The following is an 11,187-nucleotide window of genomic DNA, read 5'->3' as shown; positions in this document are numbered from 1 at the left end:
GGGCCTAGGTCCTGCCCTGAATGAAATGACAGATTCTGGAGATCCCCCCAAGGAGGGCCTCACCCTCCCTGGGGTATGATGTGGGGGTTGGGTGGGGGACTGGGAGGAGGAATAATGGAGGGGCAAGAGAGGAGGGGTGGGAGAGGGAGCTGAGATTGACATGTGAAGCATGCATGTTTTAATTTAAATAAATAAAAACATATATTGAGAAGAAAAAGAGAAGGATGACAGTTCAGGTGAGGGGTTTGGGAGGATGCATCAAGATGGCCCCATCTAGTCTCATAATTATCCAGAAAATCTTATAGTTTTATCCTACGTTTGCACTCAAAGAATACTGATGTGGCTGTGAAGAGGACCCTGGCCAGTGAGTCAGTTATGCTTTGAAATCTGCCCCACTGCCCACTCCTACTTTAAGGCTGTCCAGTCTTCTACTGAGGTCAGATCTTTAGCCAACAGTTTCTAAATACTGTAGTGGAGCTGTCTGTTTATATTGCACAGATGTTTTAAGCAATGATAATTAATTTATGGCTGAGCATAACTGTGCACACTCACAGTCGTAACCCTAGCAATTGGAAAATTGAAGTTTGCTCATGAGTTCAAGACCATACTGGACTTACATCATGAGTTTGAGATTGTATTGACAGAGCATGGCCCTACCACACAAAATAAAAATAATAATGAAGAATTAGTAATACTAACACAGCAAGAACAGGTAATTATTAGAAAGCTATTATAAATCCATTTTAAGGATATAAAAATATACTGCTTAGTAGACTATGCTTCATATTAAAATATTAAGGTATTAAATATTAAATACCCTACTGGCAATGATAATACTACCTATCCAAGCTCAAAACAAGTTCACACCTTTCTATATTTAACAACCCATGATGTGTGTTTAGTAACTCATGATACCTAATATTTCCTATGTATGAAAACTTCAACACTTGCTTATTTGCCAACAGACTAAAACGACCCCACTGTAATTCTTAAAGACAGCTTTAGATCCCATCAGATCAGGACTGGGTCACTTCTATTCCCTTTGATTTCTGTTTTTCCCCTGAGATACCCTCCTTTTTTCAAATACAAACCCTTTTGTGCCATCAACTAACCAACCTCAGTTCTTATTGACCTCAATTATGATTGTCCTAATACACTGTGATTATTAAACTTCATTATTACCGTGACTGTATATAGAATTACTTTAGAGATACATCCCTGGCTGCGGCTGAGTGCATTTTCAGAGAAGTATAGCTGAGCAATCTGAAGATACCCCTTATACATGCACACACATGTATCTGCTGGTATAGTACTAATTATTTGCTTCTCCTTAGCATTAGCAGTATTGATTACATACACATACACTTTTTGTCCACAGAGATATCTGGATTTTAAAGATGACTTGGATTAACTGCTGTCTGTGCTTGATTCTGCCCAAATCACCTTGGTAAGGATGTCAGGTCGTTTTAGCCCGCTCAAAATGACAGGGTGTTCATTTCCTTGGGCCACGTTGTGTTTCCTTTTGGAGTATTTTCTGCTGAAGAGTTCTCCCTCCTATTAACATGGATTATGTGCCTCTAACCCCTCGCCTTTGATCTTCACTCTCCTCTACATAGGAGGTCTAAATTAGCTTACAGAATACTGCCTTCAGGCTCTAGGAGCCAGCTTAACATCCACTCTCTTTAAAAGGCTTCACCAATCGCACTTTACCAAGAGTGTCCTTTCTCAGGGGTTTTAGATGTGACTTTAGTGAAGAATACTATAGGTGACAGTTGAAATTTATCCTTCCCTGGAGAAGGTCATGCTCTACATGAAGATATAGCATGGTTTGTGTTGCTGTCTTCTGAGGACATAAAATAGTATCACAGGAGCAAACACGTCAGTTCTAAGCAATGGATAATTTATGGAAAAAAAAACACAGAGATGCCCCGAAGGAAGCTATACCATTGAGGTGAGAGCTTTGCTATTGAGCTAACTGGAAAAGGAAGAAATCCCCCAAGTTAGTACCTTACTTACGTCATGAGGCTCTTTGTTGCCTGAAATAAAAAAAAACTTTCCTTTTGGTCAATCTTCCATGGATAAGGAATTAGTTAATGTAATGCTCTCTCTTTCTCCCTCTCTCTCCCTCTCCACTGCTCTCCACTGTCCTCTCTCTCTCTCTCTCTCTCTCTCTCTCTCTCTCTCTCTCTCTCTCTCTCATGTTTTGTGTGTGTGTATGTGTGCGTGTAAAGGTTTGGGAGAAAAAATTAAAGGACATCAACAAAGGCAGGGGTAGGAAGTAAGGCATACATTTTTCACAATTGAGTGTTCTCCACAAATCGTCAGAGTATTCTATTTATGAATGAGAAAAGTGGCCATACCTATCTGTTAGCTCCACTGTGTATTCACAAATATATATTCCTATAGCTGGTTTAAAATCAGCTAAGTACAAAGTCATATTGGCATCTGAAATATGTTCCATGGCTTATATAATAATATTTATTTCCAAAATTATCACACAGGTTTGCATTTCACAGGGAACCATCAGAGGGATCAGGTCCTGCTTCTTGCAATAGGCTGAGATGCAGCAGAAAAGGTCAGCTCTTCTACACATGGAAAGTTGAATTTCAAGACTGCTTTGCCACTGCTATACTTGTTCATGGCAGCCACATCATTGAATTTCTCTGAGCTCCACCTGGAGATTGAAAAGTAGCCTGATATGTGGTTAGAACTCCACGGGTGTTGTTTTTGTAACAATATTGAGATCAGGCCTGTGGGAACACTGCATAAATGAGTAGCTATTCTTGAAATTTCATTTCAGCCACAGTCTTTCTTTTGGGAGACTTAAGGCTGACACATGAGAGAGACGGAAGGTGAATTTCAGAATCTGACAAAGTTCAGGCAAGTTTGAGTTTTATTAACAACACAGAAGCAAATCGTGGCAGGTTTGCCTAGGAAATGAAGGGAGTGTTTCACACTGGGGTGTGATTATCCTATTCTCACATGATAAACAGTTTAACAAATAGGAAGAGGAGGAGGAGGAAATCACTCAAGGGGAAAGACAGTGCTGTGGAACAAAATCAAAGAACTGTAGTTCACTAGGACAGTGATGCACTTTGGCAATGGAGAAGGCTTTTAATTACAGATTGGCATTAGATTGGTCACTTATAATCAAGCAACACAATTAATACTAGACTGTTTTGAAATCTCTGCTGTTGCATTAATACAAAACTCTTCAATTAACCTCATGCTGACTTTTCAGACACGGACAAGAAGCATCCACATTTTCAGCAAAATATCCCTAGAACTATCTCTAGTCTACTTACTAATATTCTTCTCCTCTGAAACCTCTCAAGCCAGTCCATCACAATCCAGTTTTCTCAGCACCACTGTCTTCCCTGCTTCTCCTACTTAAAGCATTCAAATTTTCTCATGCTCCAAAGTCCCAAAGTCTGATTTCCATTCCACCAAGAAGACCCATGTTTAGGCTTGCCATAGCAATACCCCAGTGTCTGGCAGCAACTTCTGTCTTAGTCAATGTTCTATCATTGCGAAAAACCACCATGACCACAGAAAACCTTATAAAGGAAAGCATTTAATTGGAGATGGCTTATAGTCCATTGGTTCCGTCAAATGTCTTCACGACAGGAAGCACATGGCATGCAGGCAGACAGGATGCTAGAGGGGTAGCTCAAAGCTGTGCAACTGGTTCCACAAACAGCAGGAAGAGAAACATGAGGCATGGATAGAACATTTGAAACTTCAAAAATCACACACTTCCTCCAATAATTCTCCACCTCTTCACACAAGACCATATCTCCTAATCCTTACCAAGTTGCATAACTGCCTAATGACCAAGGATCCAAATATATGAGACTGTCGATGCCATTCCTATTTAAGCAAACTGGTATCTCTTACATGCCATTAACAAGCAAGCAATGCTAATCTGCTCAAAATTATTTCACAAAGAAAGCAAGGCTATATAGATGCTGGCAGGTAGTGGCACATGCCTTTAATCACAGCACTTGGTAAGTGGAGGCTGGCATATCTCTGTGAGTCAGAGGCCAACCTATTCTATGAAGTAAGTTCCAGGAGAGCAAAGTTAAACACACACACACACACACACACACACACACACACACACAAAGATTATAAGATGATCTTCTTATCAGTGTTGCTGGGCTAATGAGTGATCAAGTGTTAGTGGGAAGAGACTAAATTTTTTCAGAAAATAAATTGAATGATTTTAGTACTAGACAACATTCTTCTGCCATAATTTACATCTATCTCCCCACCTGTAACTCATCTCTAATATTGGCACTTAATATACAGAAGAGCAGAAGTCCATGTCTTTTCCTTAGAATCTGTTTTTCTAGATGTGTGCACTGGTTAGTTGGATGGGGGAGGGTCCAGTTCATTGTTTACTGTTTCTTAGTAAGTAATCCTGGGCCCTATAGGAAAAGTAGGTGATAATCCAAGGCTATCAAGCCAGTAAGCAGAATCCTTTTGTAGTATCTTCTTTAGTGTCTGTCCTTAGGTTCCTTTACAAATTCTTGCCCTGACTTCCCCAGATCATGAGCTGTAACATGGCAGTGTAAGTCAAATACACATTTTCTTCTTCAACAAGTTGGTTTTGATCAATACTTTATCTCAGCCACACAAAACCAAGCTAGAAGATCATGGAAAAATGTGCCCAGGAAGCTGACAATGGTATTGATTTGGCAGAGTCTACAGTGAAGATTTCATATCAGGCTTGTTTACTAAATATACAGTTGGAGAGACTCACAACAATTGTATCATCAGTTCTAGATAAAACAGAAATAGAGATTGATATATATAAGTTGTATACTTAAAAATCAATCAAAATATGCAATAGCTTCATAACTCTTTGTTAAGAGAAGCTTTTTCTTTGCTAGCTGCTTTGGTTTATCCCCCGCCAGTTGCCTGGGCTCTGCCGCTTTGCAGTCCCCAAATAAACACACAAGACGCTGTATTAATTATGAAGCTGTTGGCCTTGCTTGTTTCTTACTGGCTAGTTCTGCTTTAAGTAATTACCCCATAATTGTTAATCTAAGTATGTCTCTTACCGGAGAGGTTTCCGGGCTTCCTACCCCAATGGCATTGCATCTCGAACTCTCGTGTTTCTCCTTCCCAGAATCCTCCTGGACTCCTAGTCCCTCCTATCTAGATTCCCTATTGGCCAGACAGTGCTTTATTGGCATAAGACTTCCCCAACATCTCCTCTTTTCTGTTTAAACAAAAAGAAAGGTCTTAACTTTAACACAGTCAAATTGTGTATAACAGAACAGTTATCAAATAAGAACATAGTTACAATATTTTAGCAAGATTTAAAGAAAATATCATCCATCTCATCCTTGTTAGTCCAAAGTCCTATATGTAGCTTATCTCTTATCATAACTAAGGAAAACTATAATTATAGCTACCTGTCTTCAACTCCATCAAAGACCACAGAAGGATAATATATAAACACTAAGATTGACAGAGATATCTTACTGCCTGGACAGTCACCCAAAGTCCCTCTGTAACGTTGGGGCATCCATCTTCAGCCCATAGGCCACAATGTGTCTGGAACACTTTTCAGCAAAGCAGGAAATTTCAAACTGTCCATCTGCATTGGCAGTCTGTCAGTCATTTTTCTTTGTCCTGTAGAAAGTCTCTTAGACTCTTTCATGAAGCAGGAACCCTGTAAGACTGAGTCAGCAGTCACTTTCCTGTGGGTTCTGCATGTCCAGTTTATACAGCAACAGTCAAACAGTCTAGGCAAGAGCAGTTTCTTGCCCAAATGGCTAATCTTGCCATGTTGAAAGCAAACTCCATAACGAGTTTCTTCAATGCCCATCTTCCTCTCAGACATAATTGGTGCTGCCAGGAGCAGACATTTCTCATTGTCAAGAAAAACCCTAAACCATTTTAAAATGCCATTTTCTGAAGGTCTTTGAAAGGTTTGAAGACTGTCTATCTATCTCAAATATATTTCTGTATATCTAGAAAACCTAACTTACCTAACTATAAATTCTATTATAAGTAACTATAGTCTGTATTCAATTATGTATTATGTTTTAAAAGAACAGTATAAGCACAATACTTAATCAAGAGGAGAAAGATAAGCATCACAAAATTGACCTTGATTTTGTCTCAATAAATGAAAAACAATACCCATACCATAATTCCCCTTTTTACCATTAAAAAAGATTGGCTGTGATCATTAACCAATTATAAACAATCCCATTTAAGTGAAAACAAAGTTTTATAAACAAGATGGGAATTAGGACGTCGTTCAGTCCAAACTGCTTCGTGCTGGAAGGGGGCGCTGTTCATACCATGGGGATCATGACAAAACTCAGAAACCTGTATAAGTCCTTATTTTCAGGGTCTGTAAAGCTGCATCATCTTAGCTGTTTCAATTTTTGGAACATCTGGTCCACTGCTTCCAGGGGTCTTGGTTCGTCAAATCACAGAAGTCTGGAAGGATCTAGATAGTCCCTCCTATCTAGATTCCCTATTGGCCAGACAGTGCTTTATTGGCATAAGACTTCCCCAACAACTCTTAAGATCAAAAGAGGAATGCATACCATGTCCTATTAAGACAGTAGAAGACAGAGAAGTAAGTAATGACTAAGATGGAGCACTGTGTTATCTTAGTACCATAACATCAAGTTCTAACTTCATTGTTAAAGTAAAAATAAATGAAATTAAAAAGTTAAAAATGGCAAAAATGAAAAAATTAAAATAGACTAAAATATTTTGAAACTATTATTTAAAAGGTCAGGTTTTTACTCTTCTAATTTAACAAATATAGATTTCTAGTACTAAGTTTTAACATCAGTTTCAGTGAATAGATTTCTGCTTACCACTAAAGGAAACACACACACACACACACACACACACACACACACACACACACCTGTTCCACTGGAAGTAATTTTACAAAATATGTTGCGATACAGAATATAAGAAGACAACAAATCCTACATACTGATTTCTGCTGGTTAGAAGAAATGCCATTTTGATCATTCTCAGAAATTGGCACGATGTTTTCCTGGATACTTGATTCTGGATTTAGCCATGCTTAGTTTGGCTGAGATAATGCCATGGAAAATGATACCAATTCTCAGACTCAGACTACAAAAGCATTGTATGGCCTTTTCTCCCTCTTGATACATGTCATTCCCATGATAAGAGCACTCCTGGGATAGCTCACTGCACACAAATGAAGGATGAGAATTGTAAGGATATGAGCTACCCAGCCAACCTTCACAACTATGGTGAGAAGCAGAGCCAGCCAGTTACACGCCTGGTCCAAATGAGCTGAATCCACCACCTTGCACATGTGTAACTAAGATAACAGCAAAGTGGCTTAGTGTTCAGTGTCAAAACATGGAAAATGGAATATAGCCACACACTCATAATTTATTTGTGTTAATTTTTTTAAAAGTACAAATTACATTACAAAATTAAATATTCTTCTGGATGTTGCCGGACCCTTGATTTTTCAGGAGAGTATTGTCTTAGTGGATGGATTTTTAGAAGCCAAGATATATCCAAGAACAAAATGTGTAATTACCATGTGTGCACATTTGTAGGTGGCTTGTATATATTTACTTCTGATTTCAGCCAATCTGTTTGATCATATGTAAACCACTTTTTATTTATGAAACATTTTTATGCAGGGAAAATGGAAGCTGGGGGTTCTGTCTAATTCCTCTCAGAAGGCATGTGTGGGGATTGTCAGCCTGGAATTCCCTGAACAATGTTGAAGGACTGAGAGGCAAGACCCCTCCTCTGCTGTTTTGCTCATCGAGTTCCAAATTCTACTCTAAGGTAAGGTGAGAGACAAAATTGGTTGTCATATTTTATACTCTCATAGGTGTCTTTTTATGTTCTTATGATTTATGACAATGTTTTATTAAATTAAAAAGAAAGAAACAAATTTTCTTTTTTAACCTCCCCAGGTCATTGTAATGCCTTTCTTATGGAAGAAAATATAAAAATATGTATTTATATTTTCTTACAATATTAAAAAGGATCTGGGAAACATATAATTATTGAGTTCAAAGCACTTGGCAGGCTAATTTCACAGAGATTAGTGGCAGCATAACACCATTGCAAGAACCAGATCACAGAGTATGAATGAACTAGCTTTGAAATTTACTGCTGCTCCTAACCAGCTGTGGACCTTTAAAAGTTCACTGAACTTCTCTGAGGCTATGTGACTAATTTGTGAAATTGAGAAAAATCATGAAATATACGACACTGGGCATTTTTAAGTATCAAACAATGGAAATGCAAGTTAAGGATTTTGAAGATGTGTAGTATACAATACTAAAGAACCAGTAACTTTACGGTCCAATACTCATTTCAAGAAGTTAATGATACGTATTTTATCAAACACATTCTATAACTAGAAGTTTTAACAATCAAGAAAAAAGTAAATTTCTAATGTGAATAAGCTGTTGTGGCAGGGTTGAGCATAAAAAGTCAAATACCTGTTAGATTCCCTAGAACCAGAGATACAGATAGTATTGAGCTGATATGTGGGTGCTGGGAATTAAACCTGGGTCCTCTTTAAAGAGCACCCAGTGTTTTTAACCTCTGATCCTTCAATGGGCTTTTATTCAGCTGTTAAAAACAATGACATCATGACATTTACAGGCAAATAGATGGAACTAGGAAAAAGTCAACCTGAACGAGGTAAGCCACACCCAAAGAAACAAACATGATATGTATGTATTCACTTATAAGTGAATATTAGCTATAAAGTAAAAGATAATCAAGACAAGGTCCACAGATCCAAAGATGCTAAGTAACAAGAGGAGTTTAAGGGGGTGCACAAGGATGCCCCTTGGAAGGAGAAATAGAATAGATTTGTCAGGGGAACTGAGGGCAGGTGGTGTTGGGAACAGAGGAATCAAGTGGGAAGGGAAGGATGGAGAAAACACTGGGAGAAACAACTGAAACTCTGGGAGCACATTTCAGGGGTGAGGTAGAAACCTAGAGTAAGGGAAACTTCGAGAAATTTAGGAGAATAACCCTAACCAAGATTCCTAATAATGAGGGACACAGAAACTGAACCAGTCATCTATGTAATCAGGCAAGGCTTTGAGTTGAGGGATTAGGATACTAACCCAGCCACGACACCTTTGCCCTACAGTGTGTCCTACCTGCAGGGTGCTCTGGGGTCAGAACCTAGGGTAATTGTCATCAAAGAGACCAGAGGGTCTTCATACAGCAACTGATGGGAGTAGATGCAGTCTCAAACATGGGGCAGAGATCAGGGAGTCATGCAGAGGAGGGAGAGGAAGGATCAGAGGAACCAGAGTGGTCACAGACACCATGAGAACATGGTCCACAGACTCAATTGAATGGAACTCATGGGTGCTCACAACAAATCAAGGAGGCTGAAGGGGTCTAACCGAGGTCCTCCTGCCTATATGCTATAGCTGAGTAGTTTGATATTCATATGGGATTCCTAACAGTGGGTGCTAGGGCTATCTCTGACTCTTTTGTCTACTTGCGGTACCCTTTTTCTCCTACCGGGTTGCCTTGTCCAGACTTGATGTGATGTTATGTGCCTTTTCTTATTGTAGCATATTACGCCAGTATTTGGTTGATGTCCCTGTGAGGCCTGCTCTAAGGGGAGACAAAAAGGACTGGATATTGTGGAGAGGACAGTTGGAGGAGAGAGACCAGGGGAAGTAAGGAAGGAAGAACCATGGCCATGATGTTATACATAAGAAAAGAATATTTAAGAGGAGGGAAAATTCAAAGGTCAAACACATGTAAATCTAGTGCCTTGTGTACAGAAAGCATCAAACTTGACCATTTCTGTGAATGACTACAAAGTTGGCAACTATAAAGACACTTTCAAAGATTAGACAATGGTGGTGAAACATGAGCCCTAGAGAAAAATGATGAACCCTGTGACTATATCCTTTCCTCTGGGAGGAAATTTATGCTATCTCTAAATTCAAAGCCCAAGAGTTTTAGTTATAATTTGGAGTTAGAGAGGAGTAGGATGCAGATAAATGCAGATGCCACTCTACAGCCTTTCAGAAGAGTCTTTGTAGAAAGGAGGTAGGAATGGATACATGTTTCCTTTGTGCCTTTGACCAAATACTAAACGGTTTGGGTGGAGAGTAAGATGTTTCTCATGCAGGAAATCCCAGGGCTGTCAGCAGAACTTGAGGAAAAGCAAGGAAGACCCAAAATAAAGCTGGTCTGCAGAATAGCTTCAAAGGCAGCCTAATCATCAAAACCAAATGTGAGGACCTTAACTGACCATCTTCACAGTTTTATATTGGCAGAAGTGAAAGTAGAGAGTAGATGTTCCATTTTCCCTGCTCAATGGTTGTAACAGAGATACATGGTGAGGTTTACCATGGTTCTTCCCATTGTCTGACCTCCGACACCGCCCCAAAAAAGAGGAAGAGGCTGAGGAGAGGTCTCTATTGACATTTTATGGCTCATAAACACAGTGCCCTCCTCTCCCAAGTCTCTATGATAAGACACAATTTTCAGAGTCAGAATCCTGACAGATGTAGACTCAGACAGGCTTTGTCCTTTTCTGTTAATCTCTGAAATTTTCTCCTTTACTGTTTTTTTTCATCTTAGCATTAGCAACCCTACATTTTTCCTGGAACCTTTGCTAGTGTTCAGGCATCTATACTGTCCTGCCCTTGGGGTTCTGACAGAATATGCCCTCCGCTGCAGCCACTAAGAGCACCACCAGTGCACATTCACTATGTTTCGCATTAAAAGGTCTCTGCTCACCTTCTCTCTCTCTCTCTCTCTCTCTCTCTCTCTCTCTCTCTCTCTCTCTCTCTCTCTCTCTCTCTCTGTCTTCCCGTCTCCCCCCACTCTCTCTCTCTCTCTCCCCATCTCTCTCTTTCTCTGCTTCTCTGCCTGTCTCTCTCTGTCTCCCTCCACTCTCTCTGCCTCTCTTTTCTGTTGCTACTATCCCCAGAGATTGGTTTACCCTTTTCCCATTCCCTTTCCACCCCTCCAAAATAAGATCTCTGTCTCAGGGAGTCTTTCTCTCTCTTGAATTATTTTTAAATTACAACAACCTCCTCATCTCTGGGCTACCCTGTGATAGGCACTAACTCTGATGGTGGAACTTGCCTCCCATTGTATCTTCCTTGGAAATGCCCTCTCAGATAAGCCCAGAGATGTATCTCCTGGTTGGTT

This window comes from Mesocricetus auratus, unplaced genomic scaffold, assembly GCF_017639785.1.
Source record: "Mesocricetus auratus isolate SY011 unplaced genomic scaffold, BCM_Maur_2.0 Super-Scaffold_100023, whole genome shotgun sequence".
Classification (NCBI taxonomy): Eukaryota; Metazoa; Chordata; class Mammalia; order Rodentia; family Cricetidae; genus Mesocricetus; species Mesocricetus auratus.
This window is presented reverse-complemented; position numbering follows the sequence as displayed.